Source organism: Triturus cristatus, chromosome 5_2, assembly GCF_964204655.1.
Source record: "Triturus cristatus chromosome 5_2, aTriCri1.1, whole genome shotgun sequence".
Lineage (NCBI taxonomy): Eukaryota > Metazoa > Chordata > Amphibia > Caudata > Salamandridae > Triturus > Triturus cristatus.
The window spans coordinates 241,547,966-241,566,528 of record NC_140588.1 but is presented as its reverse complement, the minus strand read 5'-3'; the positions used below and the strand labels follow the sequence as shown (position 1 = coordinate 241,566,528).

At 48.5% G+C, this 18,563-nt stretch overlaps 1 long non-coding RNA gene across 1 annotated transcript in view; it reads right to left on the bottom strand.

The window, feature by feature from the left end:
- LOC146822841 (uncharacterized) overlaps positions 1-18,563 on the bottom strand; it is a 380,915-nt gene that overhangs the window by 16,015 nt on the left and 346,337 nt on the right. The gene's annotated exons all lie outside the window — the stretch shown is intronic.

Genomic DNA, 18,563 nt, shown 5'->3' with positions numbered 1-18,563 from the left:
TTCCATGAATCCGGCCCCAGGATGCTTCTGTCCGGTCCAGGGAAGACCTGGCCTGGCAGTTCGGGATGGACAGTTCCCATGAGGAGCAGGGTCAAGTCTGATTTGCATATGGCTGGGTACAAACTTGGATGGCATGGTGAGCAAAAGAACCATGGATTTAACCCAGATCTCTTGACTGGGGATTAGTGTTTGAAAAGTTTTTGTAGTCCGTCCATCATGTTGTTGTGTGTGTAGTCTCATTCAATGCCAAGAAGCTCAGCATCACAGTTTGCTTAATAAAGAATATAACAACTTGACTGGATATCAGCTTTGTCCGTGATTAGTACTGGATAGAACTCGTTGAGTTTCACTTCATCAAATTCTGCGGCATTGCATAAAAACTTAGTGAGATTTGACAGTGTTCTGTCAACAGGCAGAAAATATGCATGTCGTGCTGCTTGTGCTTCAATTTAGCGCTAGTAGCGTGATCAGTGTGATCCATTCCGCATCAGCAGAGGATCACCCTGCAAGGAAGAATCAGCTTTTCATAGAGAGGCTTTTTCTTCTATTCATCCCCCTGTAAAGGACACATATGGAATCAGACTGGCTGATCTATTAGACTGACACCTTGTGGTCTTCTCCAGGCACCTGGACTTGATTCAGCCCAATTGGCCCTCCCACTGGTGCCTCTGGTAATCATATCACTGGGACTCACAGCCTGTCTACTCACCCTTACCCATCCGAGTGACCCGATTCGGACTTGCTACCATGCCAGCAGTCTCAATATAACTAATGTAATCTTGTCTTTATGATGACCAAAAATCACCCAGATTGAAACGCCGTCAACAAAGTACAGCTTTCCCACAGAGTTTCTGACTCATAACATGTTTCAAATTTATTATGTCCTTATTGCTCGTGTTATGTACTATTTGTACACACGCCTTTGACACTGTCACCCTATCACATTCCTCACTTGCGGCCTTTCACCTGCAATATGTGTGTACCTTTGTGATTACACCTATATCGAAGAAAGAGCATTGCTCTCCGAAATTAATGTATTTTCATTTCAACATCTAATACAGATAGTAATATTCAAATTTAGTGCCTCTCCCCTTTTTTGTTTACATCAACTCTATCAATTTTTGTACAGTAATTTCATACATATTACCCGGTACTGGGCATTACATTGTCAGTCTCAGCATTCCAAAATAGTATACATAACCAATAAAGATAGCAATGTATACATGTGAAATGGGAGCCCCATTTAATCTCTGTGTGTGGCACGTGTTGTCAGGAAGACAACAACTGTCTTACAAACAAGCTTTACATCATTTTGTAAGCCTCCTTTCCACTCTGCAAGTAATTTTATATACCCTGATAAGATTAGACATGAACAGAAAGAAGATGTTCATCAAACTCCTGGTATTAACCGTAAATCATTTCCATTAATTCTGCAGAGAAGGGTATGCAAGATTTACTGTTATTGAAGTCTCAAAAAGCTTTGAAAGAGTTCTGTGGATAATAATAGTATTGCTTACCATTATGAACTATGAATGGCTGGAACTCTTTTTGATTTAATTTATTATTTAATTTCATAGCTTGATCCATTTGAACTCTCTCATATGTGCACCTAAAAAGTGTACCTTCCCATGCTAACAGATGCAAAAGCATTGATGGATGTATGCCTTTTCATACTTTAGCACATTAAAGTCAAGCCTATAGTCTTTCACATATTTTATTTGCTCATGTTCTTAAAACTATGAGTTCTGTGGTCTACCCCAAACAGTGGATGGTGCTCTCCTACCTGGTCATTGCCCCATCTCATCTAGAGCTCTATGAAAGCAGACACTAACAGCATATATATTTAGGAGGTGGTGCTAATGTAAACAGGAGATGGGATCAAATTATCTTACCCATGAGAAGATAACCATTCATTGCTTGTTGTGGAGGTACAAAATATTTAATAAGGAATGGGGAATGTCATAGCCATAATATTGAGGACCAAAATATTAACAGATATACATATACAGGTACCTATAGTTTTACAATGCTTAACTTCACATATCTGTGCCTTGACTAAATATATTTGTTAAACTGGAGTTAGACTTGTGAATCTGGCCCTATTCTCCAGTGTGCACGATCCCCACTGTTTATTAGAATGGAGTCATAATAGTAAATCTGACCCCCACCCAATGTATGCTTTAGCCCCAGTGTATGTTGGATGGGAATTTACCCCTTTGTATGCACTTTTTCCAATGTTTTCTTAGACTGGCGCTTCAATGCATGCAAGCGTTAGATTACTACGTTACTTCATCCTGGAAGATTTCGAAGATATTTTAACTGTATTTGATTTAACATGAATATGTTATTTATTGTAATTCATTTTCTATCGTGTTATTGTGTTTTTTTATTTCTATAAAAAAAATGTAAATGTTACTTTTTATTGAATATTTTAAATATTATTTAAAATGCTTAAATTTTGTTAAAAGATACTCTATTATTTCCTCAAAAAGTAATATTAATTCTATGGGTATTTTGTGTTTTATTCTTTAATAAACATTTCTAATAATGTATGTTTACTATATGCATGCTATGAGCCTGATTCACTAACCTAAACTTACACTTTTGTGTAAGTTCACAATTGTTTGCTATTAACAAAGGGATTTATGAGCAGTATCTTTATGAGTGTGGATTCTCGGGACATAAATAGATACATCTTTTTATGTGTGGAGACTCCACTCTCATAAAGATACTATTCATAAATCCCTTTGTGAATACCAAACAATCGTAAACTAACAAAAAAGTGTGTTTACCATTGTGAATCAGGCCCTATATCTTTTTATGTTTATATATGTTTATTATTAGCATAATGCATGTATTGTACTTTAAAATGTACCATATAAATGTATTTTTTAACCATTGCTATTTGTTAATTGTATGATTTTTAAAGTTATTTAAATTACTGTTTGATTTTTCTAAGCTATTGATAATATATGATGGGCCCGATTCACAGAACTAACTTAAGACAAAATCCTAAACTTACTACCATTTTGGTATTCACAGAAGGCATTTACTAATTTTGGTATTCACAGAAGGCACTTACTCATTTCGGTATTCACAGAAGTTAGGAGTCCTAACTTTAGGACTCCTAAATGCCTTCTGTGAATTCTGAAAGTCTTAAAGTTAGGATTTTTCTCAGTTTAGGAGTCCTAAAGTTAGGAGTCCTAACTGTACTACTCCTAAATTGAGAAAAATCCTAACTTTAAGACTTTCGGTATTCACAGAAGGCATTTAGGAGTCCTAAAGTTAGGAGTCCTAACCGTCAAAAATATGACGGACGAAGCCATAACCCCACAAGAAGGCCAAAAAGTGCACACAGAAAACTAGACATGACTCCCAAATACTCAAAACACACCCCAATGACACAACCACATGGCAAAATGAAAAAACTCAAATGCCAGGACAACACACCTGTCAGCAGCACCCCAATTGGACACACCCACATAGCTGAATATAAAACCAGCCCCTTCCCTGACCACAATCCCTTGCAAAACTCCAGGCGAGAAGGGAAACATACCCCAGCCAACAGGAGAGGCAAAGGACAAACCATCACCAGCCACACCACACACAGCACCACCACCACCTCCAAACCAGCACAACTAACCTCCCTGCACAACACACACCATACACAGCACAACCACAACCACCACTCACACTCCTGCACCCACAATCACTTTGCACACCACACACCATGGCCACACAGAAAATGCCCAAATTCACTGAGAGTGAGTTGAAGGTTATGGTAGATGAGATAGTCAGAGTGGAACCACAGCTTTTTGGAACCCTGGTCCAACAGATATCATTAGCCACAAGGACACAAATGTGGGCAAGGATAGTCCAAAGGGTCAATGCAGTAGGGACCACACCAAGATCAAAAAAGCAGATCATGAAGCGTTGGCATGATCTGAAGAGGGTTGTCAAGGAGAGGAGGAGCAAGAACCGTGAGCTGGCTCAGAGGACTGGCCGTGGGCCTCCCATTCCACCAAAACCATTCACACAATGGGAGGAGAAGGTGCTTGCCATACTGCATCCAGAGAGTCTCTCAGGAGTAGCCGGGGGAGTGGAGGCTGGTAAGTACAAACATATGACTACCGCTACTCTGCAATGTACTGCCTTGCACAACTACAAAGCTATACCACCTAGGACACATACCATCCATCTGCACCACACACTCACAAAAACATGGCTCACAGATTCAACATTCACTCACTCCCATTCACCCCAAACATAGCTAACAACATAACCATGGGGGCATGTGTACAGGCAGACAGCACTACAACAACCACCAGGCCCCCTGGCTCACACCTGAGCAGGATGGATCCCTCCCCCACCCCACCCAGGAGCAGTAGGAAGCCATTGCAGTATACCAAACAAACTTACAGGTAGGTAACCATCTTCACAATGAGGGTGTCTGGGGGTGGGGGGCCTGTACCACTACTCCCACCATGCCCCCTGTCCCACACCTGAGCAGGATGGAGCCCTCCCACCACCCCACCCAGAAGCATGTGTCAGCCATTACACAACCCGCATCAAACTTACAGGTAGGTAGCCATCTTCCCTGGGAGGGTGTTTGTGTCTAGGAGGGCTGCACTACTACTCCCAACCTTCCCTCTGTCCCACACCTCAGCAGGATGGAGCCCTCTCCCCCCCCCCCAGGAGCAGTTGGAACCCATTGCACTACACCAAACTAACTTACAGGTAGGTAGCCAGTACGTGCACCCACCCCTTTTTCACAAATTAAATGGTGCCATATGACAACATCAACCCTCTCATTGCACAGAGAGGCATACCTTCCCCATTGCCAAGCACAGTGTGCACACAGGTAAGCTAAGGAAACTGTCACAATCACCAAAGTGTGACACACCAATGCACAAGTAGAAGAAAGCCTGGGCACATTCATGCACAGCAACTAGTTACATGTGCATCACCATGGAGCAAGTGCAACAAGGACCATTCTAAAAATATGAAAGCATGTGTGGTGGCACAAATCAAGATATGCACATGACAGGACAAAGGGATGCAGGAGATGACAATGGCCAGTCCATGGCCAGATGTGACGTCTGCTAGGTCAGACAAATAAACCATGAGTCCACAATTAAACACATGTTGTGCCAGCCCTAGATGGCAACAAGTCCCAGTAAACCTCAATTGTACACGGTTCGCATGGTATGCCTTGACACCTCGCACCATGGACAAGTAATGCTTGTACCACTGCATCATGTCAGGAAGCACAGTACTGCACACAGTCAACTATGTGATGATATGTCAATTGTGCAGTGTACAAAAAGTGAATGACACACAGCTCACAAAGCTTGCCGGGTGCACTGCAATAAGCATTTCACATCTGACCCACAGGTGACCAAGAACTCACTGCCGAGGACAACACCAGCAACCTGCAGTGCCAGTCTCCACCCCCGGTTCAAGGACTCTCGGATGTTGACTCCCAGGATTCAGTGGACGATGAGCTCGAGGCCGGCCCATCTGGTGTGCCAGGGAGCAACAGGTCCCAGGACCCCAGCGTCCCCCCCACCACATCTGCATCAACAACAACTCCACTGCAGAACCCTGCTGTCACAGCCTGTGCGGCCACCGCCACCACCACCACCAGTGCTGCCTGCAACACCCTCCCTGTCCCAGAGGATGCCCAGCACACACCACCCATGGAGGAGGGCAGGGAGAGGATGTGGGTGCCCACAGTGGTGAGGCAACAGGTCCGTGGCAGCAGGGCAGGTGGGAGGGGCAGGCTCACCCAGGGACACTAGGAGGCTGGGACCCACTCCTTGGAACACATCACCAGAGTCCTGGGCGCATACGAACAGGCCCAGGGAAAAACGGGCCGGTCGGACGATCTGTTGCACGAGCTCATCCTGCTGATGAGGTCCATCGACAGACGCATGGGACAAATCGTGAACCTCTTTGCCAGCAAGTGGCGGTACTGAGGGACAGGCATGCGCCCCAGACAACACCTCCGCCTCCCTCTGGTGGGCTGCACAATGACAGTTCACAATCCTCCCCTGCGCCCAAAGAGATGGGTGAGTCCTCAGACCCCACTGGCACTGTGGCAGGGCCCCCCCTGCCAAACGATCAAGGGGCCATCCCAAGAAGACCCTGGGAGTATCTGAAGGCCAAGCACCTGCCAGATGCCAGTCACGGAGCCAGCCGTGATGGCAACCCTCTCCACCACTGCATTTGGACTGTCCTTCCCCACACTGCCTTGTGAATGGCATCTGTCTGTTGGACTGGGTCACCACAGCAATGTGGTGACTACTCGACCATCTCATCTACCACGACTGTCAACTCACTGCTCCCCCCCAATGGAAATGTACACCCCCCTCGCATCTCACCATAGTAGATAAAATATCCTCACACACATGTTGTTGTGTCTGCTCCATCTTTATTGCAGGGTGTACAGTCTTCAACATGATCACAATGTACCAGGACCACGGGCTGTATGTAGGCAAGGAGAAGTTGAAGGCACCTAGGGAAACACAACAGAACAACTGTCACTGGTCTGGGTGTGGCATCACAGACATCACACAAGCCCTAACACCAGGATAACCCAACATGCACATGTCACAATGGCCCCCAAGTGTCAACATACACGTCCCGTTGATGATCCCAAATGACATGTCCTAGAAACATTTCCAACCACCACTGAGTCTACAACTGGCTTGATGCTACAATTCTCACATGCCCCTTCACGACAACAGCAATATCATCAGACAATGGGTGTGTTGCATATTGACACCCACCGTCAAGTGAAGTAGCGGGTGATGAGCTGTTCACGCAGGTCAACACCTTCCTCCTCTCCACTGTCCTCATCACTGGACATGGCTTGGTTTGCAGGCTGGGTCCTTGGGTCCTCATCATAATCCAGGAGCAGGGGAATTTCCTTGGGAATGACTAGGTTGTGAAGCATGCAGCATGCTACAACAATCTGACACACCTTCCCGGGCGAGTATGCCAGTGCACCTCTGGTCTTGTCCAGGCACCGGAAACGTGACTTGAGCAGGCCAAAAGTACGCGCCACCACACAACGTGTCCTCCCATGGACCACATTGTAGCGGACTTCAGACGGGGACCTGGGATTCCACAGTGGGCTCAGCAACCAGGGACTGTTGGGATTTGCAGAGTCACCTACGTATGACAAACACAAATAGACATTGCAACATCGCTGAGGCTCAGGGGAGCAGGTCACACACACAGCACGCCACACAACTCGGCATACTCACCCACAATCCATGCACGCTCTGGAAGAAGGTTAGCCATCAGCTGGGGCACTGTGCTGTTCTGCAGGATGTAGGAGTCGTGGGCCGAGCCTGGGAATTTGGCACACACCTGCGAGATGGTCATATCTGCCAGTCACACCACCTGCACATTGATGGAGTGGTAATGTTTGTGATTGTGGTAAATGTGCTCACTTGCCTGTGGTGGCACAAGAGCGACATGGGTGCAATCAATGTCACCAACAACATTGGGGATGTGTCCAAGGGGATAGATGTCTCCCTTCACAGCTGGCAATTCAGCACCCCTCGGGAAATGGATGTATCTGTCCTTGTATAGCATCATGGTGGACAGTACATCACGCAGCACCATGCTGAACATCGGTTGTGACATCCCACCAGCGCTGGCCACAGTCTCCTGGAACGATCCTGTGGCAAAAAAATGCAGGGCTGCCATCACCTTATAAGTAGGGGTGAAAGCTGTTGGATATGTCCTGCGTGGCTGCAGGTGGTGCTCCAACAGATCACAAAGGGTTTTCTGGGTGGCTCTGTCCAGGCGGCATTTGTGTATGATTGCAACATCCTCCATGTCCTCCAGCACCGTCAAGTGACGAGTCAAATTTGGCCTCCTCCTATTGGAGATGATAGTGGACACATGTCAATACAATACATCATGAGATGTGCACAGCATATCACGTTCTGGATGACACAACGACAACAATGACTGACATCTATAGTGACTAACAGACCTGCTTACATGGAGGGACACCTTCAGCTACACAAAGGGCACACGTGTCAACTTACACAAGGCAAGTACCTCAAACACCACCTTTGGGTATGTGAATGCACATAGGGATATGGCCACAGTACACATGTGCATGCCTGGGAGTATAGCATCCAGCATATGTGTAACTAATCAAAACCACTGTCTCATACCTAGCTGCTGTACCGGTCACACCTTAATGCGTTATTACAACCTGGCACACATCCACCACACAATGACCACAGTTGGCGCCGGAATGATGAATGTGTTCATGAGAAGACATGAGAGGCAATGTTAAATAGATCAACATTCATCGAGATGAGCATTGCTGTGATTGTCACTGGACCTCAACACATTGACATGTGTACACATTGTACAGTCTAGAACTACACTGTCCTGCCTACACCAACATCAAATCCTTAAGTGACATGTGAGTGGGTACAGACAAATCTACGTTACCCACATACAAACATGGCATGTGTAGCCATCAGTGGAGTAAATTGAACATTGGCATCGTGTGCACAATGATGTGCCATTGAACATGTTGGCACTGTGCACTGTTGATGTTTGACCGATGGCCATCGCCATTGTATGGCACCCATATCACGGTAGCTACCGCCTGGCACCGGCGGTTCACCAGCACCCCCATTCACACAAGTGAGGTAGTCATAGGCATAGAGACATGTGGAAATGGCGGTTGGCATGCTCCGCCGCCAGAATGGCGGTGCCTCGTGTCAATGCATGGCACCCATATCGCGGTAGCTACCGCCTGGCACTGGCGGTGTGTCACCAGCACCCCCATTCACACAAGTGCGGTAGTCATAGGCATGGAGACATGTGGAAATGGCAGTTGGCATGCTCCGCCACTAAAATCGCGGTAGCGCACACCAGGCCCCTGCGGTGTTACTGTCAGAACTGCAAAGGATCAGAATCTTTCAGTCTGTCTAACACATCAAGAACCGACGATTTCAAGCACACAGAAGGTAAAGGCCATTACCTGGAAGGAAGCATGGAGATTGAACAACTCCAAGATGGCCGACGAAATGCTGAAGTTGTTGCTCTAGTCTTTCTTCATTTTCGGAGCTCTACCTGTGGCGCTCACGATAGAACGTTGATGCACTTCACCGAGATTCTTGACAGAAGCGCACGCATTCTCCATATCTCCTAGTCAGTTAGTTAGTTAGTTAGGGTTTAGTCGCTAACCGTCGGTTATCTATTCTTGCTGTTGAAGGACTAGTTCCTGAGAGTATTGCCGAGTCCGTGATACTCCCGTTCCTTCCCTCGTCATTGAATCTTCGTTGGAACTCTTGCACTGGTTTCCTGAAGAGACACTATTTCTGTGAGACTTGCGCGCAGAATCCGGAGACACTTCCTCGCCTTGGGAGCAGCCTTCTCTGTCAGAATTCAGCGCTTACCACTTTACAAATCCTGCGTGTTGAATTTGGAACTTCTTCTCAGAAGCTGTATTTCGTGGCTGAGGACTGCTCTGAACTAAGACACTAACTCGTCGAGTTAACGGCGAATTCACCACAGAGCTAAGTACATAATTGTTAACTCGATCTCCTGGTTGCTCAGAGGAGGCGACAGTTGGGAGGTTATCCAACTATCCTGACATGGCAAAAACCCACCACATTTTTACTAGACAAACAAGGGAAGAAATATAAATTAAATGTGAAATAAGAACTTAGGTATGTACAACGTTAAGTTATGGCAATAAGATAAATAGGAAGGAATAATAATTTAATTACTGAATCACATATCAATTATCTCATCTTGCTAGACAGAACAAGTCTAATCATTACATGACAGGAAGATTACGAAGACTCACTGAGGAGAGGCAAAGGTCAAGGTTATTCTGGTATGTAAGTTAGAGAAAAGAGATAAGAGAATAATTTAGGAGAATTATTAATAACAGAACTAAGTATAAATGTGTTTAGTTTCTAGAATCAACTGCCAAGAAAAGACAACAAGTGTGGAGAAGAAGCAGAAGGGTGGGAACCAGCGTTGTATCACTGCCATGGAGCATGCCCTTACAGCCAATGGCACCCATGATTGTGGTGACATAATGCAATTTTGAAGATCGTGGTAGGCGTGCTCCGCCACCACGGAGGCAGTCATTGGATACATTTGAAAGAGGCAGACCTGGACCACCAATTGCAGCAGCTTGGCACCTTTGAAACGACCCCAGGGGGCTATATATGTGGGAGTGAGCCTCACATTGCCACTGCTCACAGAGTCTGCTGCCTGAGACCCCTCACCTGCTGCTGCCTCCAGGGACTGCTGCCTGAGACCCCTCACCTTCTGCTGCCTCCAGGGACTGCTGCCTGAGATCCTCAACTGCTTCTGCCTCCTGGGACTGCTGCCTGAGACCCCTCACCTGCTGCTGCCTCAAGGGACTGCTGCCTGGGAACCCTCGCCACCAAAATCCCCTGCTGTTGTCTCACGTCCACAGTGATGGCAATGACAGAGAAGATCCGTGCCAGTCCCTCCACGAGTGAGGAGCTGGAGTTCCTGGTGGACGAGGTGCTCACACAGTACCCAAGGCTATATGGTGCCCCAATTGTTGTGGTAAGTCTTCAACAGTGGTATGGTAGGGCAAGGGGGCCACACATGTAGTGGAATGCTGCAGTATGTGTCTGGGAGTGTGGGGTAGTGTCATGCACTGCCTGACATGCTGTCTCCAGTGGGAGGGTGTGTGTACCCAATGCCACAGCTTTCCCTCCCTGCACATGTATGTTTGAGTGACCTGTGTTGTCAGCCATACAGTGACACAGAAGGTTGTTCATGCTGCAGTCAGGACAGTGATTGCTTGGCTGGATGTCTGCGTGTGCCCCTGTACAGTCCCCACCTACAAAGACAAGGACAACTCACTCAACTTACAGAGTATGACATCAGTTGTGCCACATATCACTCCAGCTAAGGTCCATCTCAGCACTGTGGTTTGCACACAACTGCCCTGGTGATTGACATATTGGATTTATGATCTCATGTCCATCCATGTGACCACCATGACACATTCAAATATTCATAAGACAGGGACATTGATGGCTGCACAGTCTTGGACACAGTGAGTCCACCCACAAACACAGGTTGATATGTGATGTATGTGTTGCTCAAGCAAACAATGGACTGGAGATGTGGGCAGGCTATATGGGTGTTTCAGTGCTGGCATCCTGCATGTGTGTGAGATGGGCAGGGACTGTGTTCCCCCTCACACCTGCATGCTTTAACATCAGCTTTTCTCATGCAGGGGTCCCATGTGGGCTGTACTATAGTCTCTGATTGATCTATCATTGGATATGTGATGATGTTGTATCTTGCTGCCATACTGATAGATGTCGGTACATGGCACAGTGTCCCTGATCATTTCTCCCTCTTGTCTCCCATGCCTGCAGCTCAAGGTACACCAGCGTAAGGCCGTGTGGAGGGCCATTGCAGCGAAGGTGCGAGCCCTGGGGGTTTCAAACCGACAGCGCACCCACTGCCACAAGAGATGGGACGACATCAGCCGGCTGGCAAAGAATGTGGCAGAGATGATCCTGGGGCTGCTTCCTCACACTGGGCATCTGGCACGGCGCAGCATGACACCACTAATGGGGCGCATCTTGACGGTGAAACAGCCTGAGCTGGATGCACGTTTGAAGGAGCATCAGCAGCAAGCCAGTGGTGAGCAGTTGGGGAGTTTGACTTTGGATGGGAGTGGCTGCATGTGTACAGAGCCTGTGCCAGCACTGGCCTCTGTGATATTGGTAGTGTGATGCTGTGGCATGTAAGAGGCTGCTGGCCTGGGTGCCTGTGGCATGCATTTGCCCTACCTGTACTTGCAAAGTAGATTTGGATGCTGGATGGTTTCTTCTGCATTGGTGTAGTCTTGGGAATCCCATGGGAGGGAACGGCAGTGTGCCCACTCTGACTGTGCGTACATCAATGCGTCCATTGCATGCACCCATATTGAGGAGGGCTACACATCTTACAGCAATGTGTAGCATTCTATTGTCCCCAAGGTACGACATGGTGGGTGGCATGGGCTAATGTCCATTGTGGACTGTCATGTTGAGTCTGAGTCTGTGTTGGCCTCTCCAGTGCTGTCATTTGCCCCCATCATGTTCCTAGATGTGCTCAGAACTAGTTGTGTGTCTGTTTGAACAGAGCCACAAGCAGGGTGTTGTGCTGTGTGGTCATCAAATGGCTCACTCATGCCTGATTTTTCAGTTTCCACGCACTGCTTGAGTCTATTTAGTGAGTTGGCACGATGTGATTGCACAGGGTGGTGTACAACATGTAGATTTGCTCTACTTCTGTCATGCATTTCTTGCATATGTTTGTTCTGTTTTTGCGACTGACCTGACCCTACATCTCTCTCTCCCATGCAGCATTACCTGTGGTTACGGAGGGACAGGAGACGAACACCAGTGGGGGTGAAACTAGCACCACAGCTGCCACCAGTGCATCAGAGGGGGACAGGAGTCTGCTGGAGGAGTCCCAGCCTGAGACGCAAAGCACCACATCATCTGATGCCAGTGGGGATGCGTCCATGTTGGAGGGCACAGGGAACGGGGACTCTGCATCGACTTCCACCACACAGCGGCCATTGCCCACCCTCCCAGCCACTTCCTCTGGTGCTGCCCGTGTCTGCCTCAGTAAGAGGGGAAGAGTGTCCTTCACCCCTGGCACCGCTGCCCCTGCCCCTGTCCCCGCTGCTGCCATCAGTGCTGGGTCTGTGGACCTTTTGCGCCAGCTGTGTGTAGGCCAGACAGCTCTCCTCAATGCCTTCATTGACCACGACAAGAAATTGGCCCAGGTGGTTGCTTTCATGGAGGGCATACATTCCGACGTGGGTGGGTTGCACCGGACAGTCCAGGCATTGACATCAACAGTGACGTCTGCCCTGCAACAGGCACATTCTCACAGTCCAGCTCCAGTCCCTTTGTCCCGCCCTGGGCAGTGGCCAGGTCTGACGATAGTGACCACAGTCCACATACATCAAAGTCACGATACAGTACACGGAGCACACAGTAGCAGCAACCCAAGCTGTCCCGTGCGCCGACACCATCCCCACAGAAGACCAAAGGCACCCCAGAGCGCAGGGAGAAAAGCCCGTCAGGCGACACCAGTGGGCAATTAGCAAAGCAGCAGACATCAGGCACACATGCCTCAGTGCCATCCCCATCCAAGGTCTCTCCTGCCCCTAAATCATTGCGCAAAGATAATCATACAGTGTCTGTGCCCACCAAGGAGGTGGTGCATGCCAAGGGTACACCAAGGAAGGGCTTAAAGGCAGTATCACCAACCACCTCGACTCCCATTCCAAGCCCAGTGAAGCAGGGGCCAGAGGGCACTGTAGGGGTAACACCTAGTTAACAGGGGAAGGGGGGCAGAAGCGAAGCAAGGCAAAGCATTCTGCTGGGTCACGCACATCACCAGAGGGGCTGCCAGCACCTGCACCTGCTGCAGCAGTGGTGGTGTGTGTGCCTGTTGTGCCCACACTACTTCCCATTGATCCCAAGTCAGGCAAGCCATTTAGGATTCCCAAGAAGTGGAAGGGTACCACTCCACAATCTTCCAGCCACACCGTGACTCCCGTCTGCATGACTCCAACGCCACGTGCCACTACACCACCTGGTCCAAACAGCCCTCCAGCTTGCCAAACCACTGATAGCTCTACCTTAGCTGTTCCGCTCTCTTCCCCTTTAAGTGCCCCGACAGTCCCCGAGACACAGCCAGCTCCCAGTCCGCCTGACAGCCATGTCTGAGTGTTAGTCACCCTCACACACCTGCGTCTCACACAGGTGGGCCTGTACTGCACATTGTTGCCCCTGACTGTGCTGCTGGCCATGGAAAGGTACAGTCGCACACATTCCCTGTGCAGCTTCTCATGGACTCAGTCTGCAGTTTGTCATGCCCACTGGCCTTGCCGTTCACTGCTGTGTTGGACCCTTCCATGTGCAGCTTCTCATGGACATGCTCTGCACTCTGCCCTGGCCACTGGCCTTGTTGTTCACTGCTGTTTTGCCCTTGCCTGTGCAGCTTCTCATGGACATGCTCTGCACTCTGCCCTGGCCACTGGCCTTGTTGTTCACTGCTGTTTTTCCTTGCCTGTGCAGCTTCTCATGGACATGCTCGGCACTCTGCCCTGGCCACTGGCCTTGTTGTTCACTGCTGTTTTGCCCTTGCCTGTGCAGCTTCTCATGGACATGCTCTGCACTCTGCCCTGGCCACTGGCCTTGTTGTTCAGTGCTGTTTTGCCCTTGCTTGTGCAGCTTCTCGAGGACATGCTCTGCACTCTGCCCTGGCCACTGACCTTATTGTTCACTGCTGTTTTTCCCTTGCCTGTGCAGCTTCTCATGGACATGTTCTGCACTCTGCCCTGGCCACTGGCCTTGTTGTTCACTGCTGTTTTTCCCTTGCCTGTGCAGCTTCTCATGGACATGCTCTGCACTCTGCCCTGGCCACTGGCCTTGTTGTTCACTGCTGTTTTGCCCTTGCCTGTGCAGCTTCTCATGGACATGCTCTGCACTCTGCCCTGGCCACTGGCTTTGTTGTTCACTGCTGTTTATCCCTTGCCTGTGCAGCTTCTCATGGGCATGCTTTGCATTTTGTGCCTTACTCTTCTCTTCTCATGGTGATTTTCTGTGCAATTTGTGAATAAAGACAGTTGCTCCAGTTGTCTATTTTGTCAGTGTCCTTACTGAATACAGTTTTTTTGCTGTGTGTAAATGGTTTACTGTGCCACATGGTCTGTGTGGCACTTCAACATGGTCAATGTTTGGGCTCACTTGCTCTCTTTTTTTCAGAGGTGATCGGGTCTTCAGTTCTTCTTGGCACAGATGCTTGTGGTGGCAACGGTGTCAATTTCGAATGGCTTACAGTTGTCATTTACTTGATTAGTTCATGTTGGCTCTATTGTACACATGTCAGGTTGGGGGCACTGTCAGCACAGGGTGGGTTTCTGCACACAGTATTGCAGGCAGGCTGTCCAGGGTCATCATGTGTGTGTTCTTCCTATATGTGTGCCCAGTGGTGTATGTGTGTGGTCATCTTGTGATGGCCAGTCACCCTAGTCCCATGGCTTACTTTCCATGTGTGCTCTTGGATGGACAGGTAGTGTGCAGTGTGAAGGGGGTGAGTTTGTGGGGAGTGTTGATGTGTGCATGCCTATGCAATGTCAACTACACACGTCACCCAGGAGTTGTGTGCCTGTTGTTTTGATTGTTCATCCCTGTGGATGTGGTTGTATACCCATGTGTGAGTTGTATGTTGTGCACTGTGCAGTGTGTTGGTGTGTCCTTGCAGTTCTGTCTGACTCCTACTTGTTGTTTTTGTCACTTGTGAGTATGCAGAGGGTGTTACTGGCAATTCAGTGTTGTGTTTTGTTGCACATCCATGTGTCTGGTGGCTGTTTGTGGGGTCTGTGCAGACCTGCTGCTCGACACTGCCATTGTGGTTGTGTTTTCTCATGCCTTGCTGTCCCATGGTGCCTTCTGGCCTCCAGTGTGGCATGTTGTGTGTGTTGTCATGCCATCCCCAATCTGTGCTTCAGCTACCTACCCATGGTGGGTCTGCGCTCCCTCTCATTGTGTATGTTACACTCCTGCCATGTCCCCTACTGACATGCAGTACACTTCACTTTGGTGTGAGCTGTCCCCTTGGTTTGTATGTGTGTGTGCCTCCCCATGACTTCATTTGTGCCACTGTGCTTTGTGGCGCAGTTATTTGGCCAGGGTCAATGTGTCACTCAGTGCATTTCCCCAATGGGTCATGTGTGATGTTCTGGTGCTGTTTGTCAGTCATGGTTGCTGCTATGTAGTTCAACTGTGTGTGCTGCCCAGTCCTGTGGTCAAGTTGTTTCCACCTTGGTGTCCCAGACTTGTACATCTATTGGGTGTTGCGTTGGATGTATGTGTGTTGTTTGTGTTATTGCTTCACTTCCTGGGTGTGCTGTTGTTTTTGTGCTGTGAGTATGGTGGTGTGTGGGTTGCTGTTCTGTCACTGATGTCTATGTGTGTCTGGAATGCTTGCTGTGCACACACAGCTTGTTGTGCATGCCGTGCTGTGTGTGTATGTTGCCTTGTGATTGGCTGGTGTGCATCCCCTGATGTCGTGCTATGTTTGCTATGTGATTGTTCTGCCTGTGCATCTGTTGTTTGTTTGCTGTGGCTGTGTTGTTCTATGATGGTGCACTTCTTGTGTGTTGTGGTATGTTGTCTGTGCATTGTCCCTGAGTGATGAGGCTGTACGCTCCTGTTGTGTCTGTGCTCCCATTGCCTTTCCACAGTTTAGCTGCACAGGGCATGTCTGTTGTTGTTGTGGCTCTGTGTGTGTTTCTGTTGGGTTATGTGTGTGTTTGTTGTATTTGTTTCCACATGTGTGGTGGCATCCCTGTGTGTGTGTGTGATGTTTGTGGCTGAGTCCAGGGTGTGTGGTTGTTTGTGTGTGTATTGCCTGTCAAGTATTGGCAGCCTTCAGTGTGTTTGGCACTGGTGTTGTGTGCTGCTGGTGTGAGGAGGGTATGTGTGTAGATTCTTACTGGTGTTTGTCAGTCCTGAGGTGTGTAGATGGTCCCTGTGTGTAGTGCTTCTGGGGTACTCATGTGAAGTAGTTGTATGGATGTGTGGCTTTTCCCAGTTTGACTTCAGGGCCTTCCTTTCATCCTTGTGCCTCTACATGGTTTGCCTTGCTGTCTCCCTGTGTTGTTGAACTGAGCTGTCTGTGGTTTGATTTCACTGACTGTGCCAGCCATGTGTGCTTTGATGGTGTGAGGGTGTTGTGTGCTGTTCCTTGTGTTGATGTGATGTACACATGCTTGTTGTGTGTCTCCATGGCCTTCCATTTGTGTGCAGCCCACTTTGGTTTCCCTATTTGTTGTGCTCCATTGCTGTTGGCATGTGGGGTGTGTATGTGTGTGTGTGTGTCAGTCTGTGATATGTATGTGTGACTGTGCAGGCTGTGTGTCCATTTGGATGTTGATTCCTTGTGTGTGTTCATTTGTTGCTTGTCCTCATTGCTTTTTCCCTGAGTGTGGTGTAGTGTGTGTTTCCCTGGCCCTGTGCTACTGTGCTGTGTGTTGTGTGTTCCTGTGCAGCCACTCCTGCATTGTGTGTCTCCATGATTGTGTGTTGTGTGGTGCAAGGTATGTATTGCCCTGGCTTGTTGTTGTGCATGGGGTGCAAGGGGGGGCACATGTCATGTGCCTTCATGGGGTGTGCTAGTGTGTGGTGGGAGTGGGTGTGTCCCTGTGGTCTTTGTGCCCTGCCCATGCCTGGCACTGGCCCTGCCTTCTGCATTATGCGCATGTATTTGCTTGTGTTCGCCGCTGCGGTGCCATGGCTGGGACATTGCTGCATGGTGGCGGTAGCTGTGTGTCCAGGATGCAGCGGGGTGACTTTGTGGCAGGTGGGTGATTTGTGGGTGCCCTTGTGGATGTGTCCCTGTCCCCCCTAGGGTGTCTGATGTGGATTTGGACCTTGTGTCAGGCCATGGGTTGTGTGGTGTGTGTTGTATTATTGCGTACCTGCGGCGCCATCCGCGGCGGTCCATGAGTTCCTGGTGATGTAGCAGGTACAGTACCGGAAAGACGTGTAGAGCTGGGTCCATTGCGGTCGTGTCCGGGGGGTGTAGACTGGGACTCTGGTTTCGCGCTCCACTGTCGAGTTTCCGCAGTGTCTGGTTGGACGGTGTCTCCACTGCGGTGCGTCTGCTTGCTTGAGTCATCCTAATTTGAGGAGCAAGGCGGACGTCATTCCGCACGGCGGAGGGTCTCCATTGACTCCCATCGCCGCGGTGGCGGGCACACTTTGATGGCGGTGCATGTCGTACCGCGGCGGTCGGAAATTGGCCTATGTTGGACCATACTAATATGGAGGGCGTTTTTCCGCACCGCCGGCGCAACGGTGGTCCCACCGCCCTACATCCTAATGTGATCCCTAGGTTTGTACTTTTTCATCATATGTATTTAAACTCAATATTTTTGTGATTGATGTTTTAATCACAATATTTTTGTGGTCAATGTTCTTTCAAGGAACTGCTAGTGGAGGCTGAAGACATCTTGAGGTCCAGGTAATAGTCCCATAGTAGCTGATGTATTCACAGTCTACCACTGTTCCTGGGAATAGAACACTGAACGCTTTAATGGACGTCGGTCTCAATGCAGCAAATTGTCAATACAAATGCAGTGATAAAGTCTTCTGTACCATGCAAGCCTCCACCCCAGCAGATGCTACTTTTAACAAGGATTCAGAAGCTAACTCCTCCCTCATTAATAAATATTTATGAGGGTGTGGTTTGCTTATATTATTTGAGGAAATACCCTTTGAGGCACAAGGGCTTTGGCATAATTTGTGGTGCAAAGGGAGATGCTAGTCATATTGCAGTGCAATGTGATGGCCCTTCCTTTTTGTGCAGATGGCTGATCGCTTTTAGATTTTGCATTCAGTGAGATTTCTTTGATGCAATAAAGCATTGATTGTTGACTTCCACAAAAAGTTGTTTAAACTATTGAAATTACAGGACACCACTTTCAAAGTGTCAAGCATTTTTAC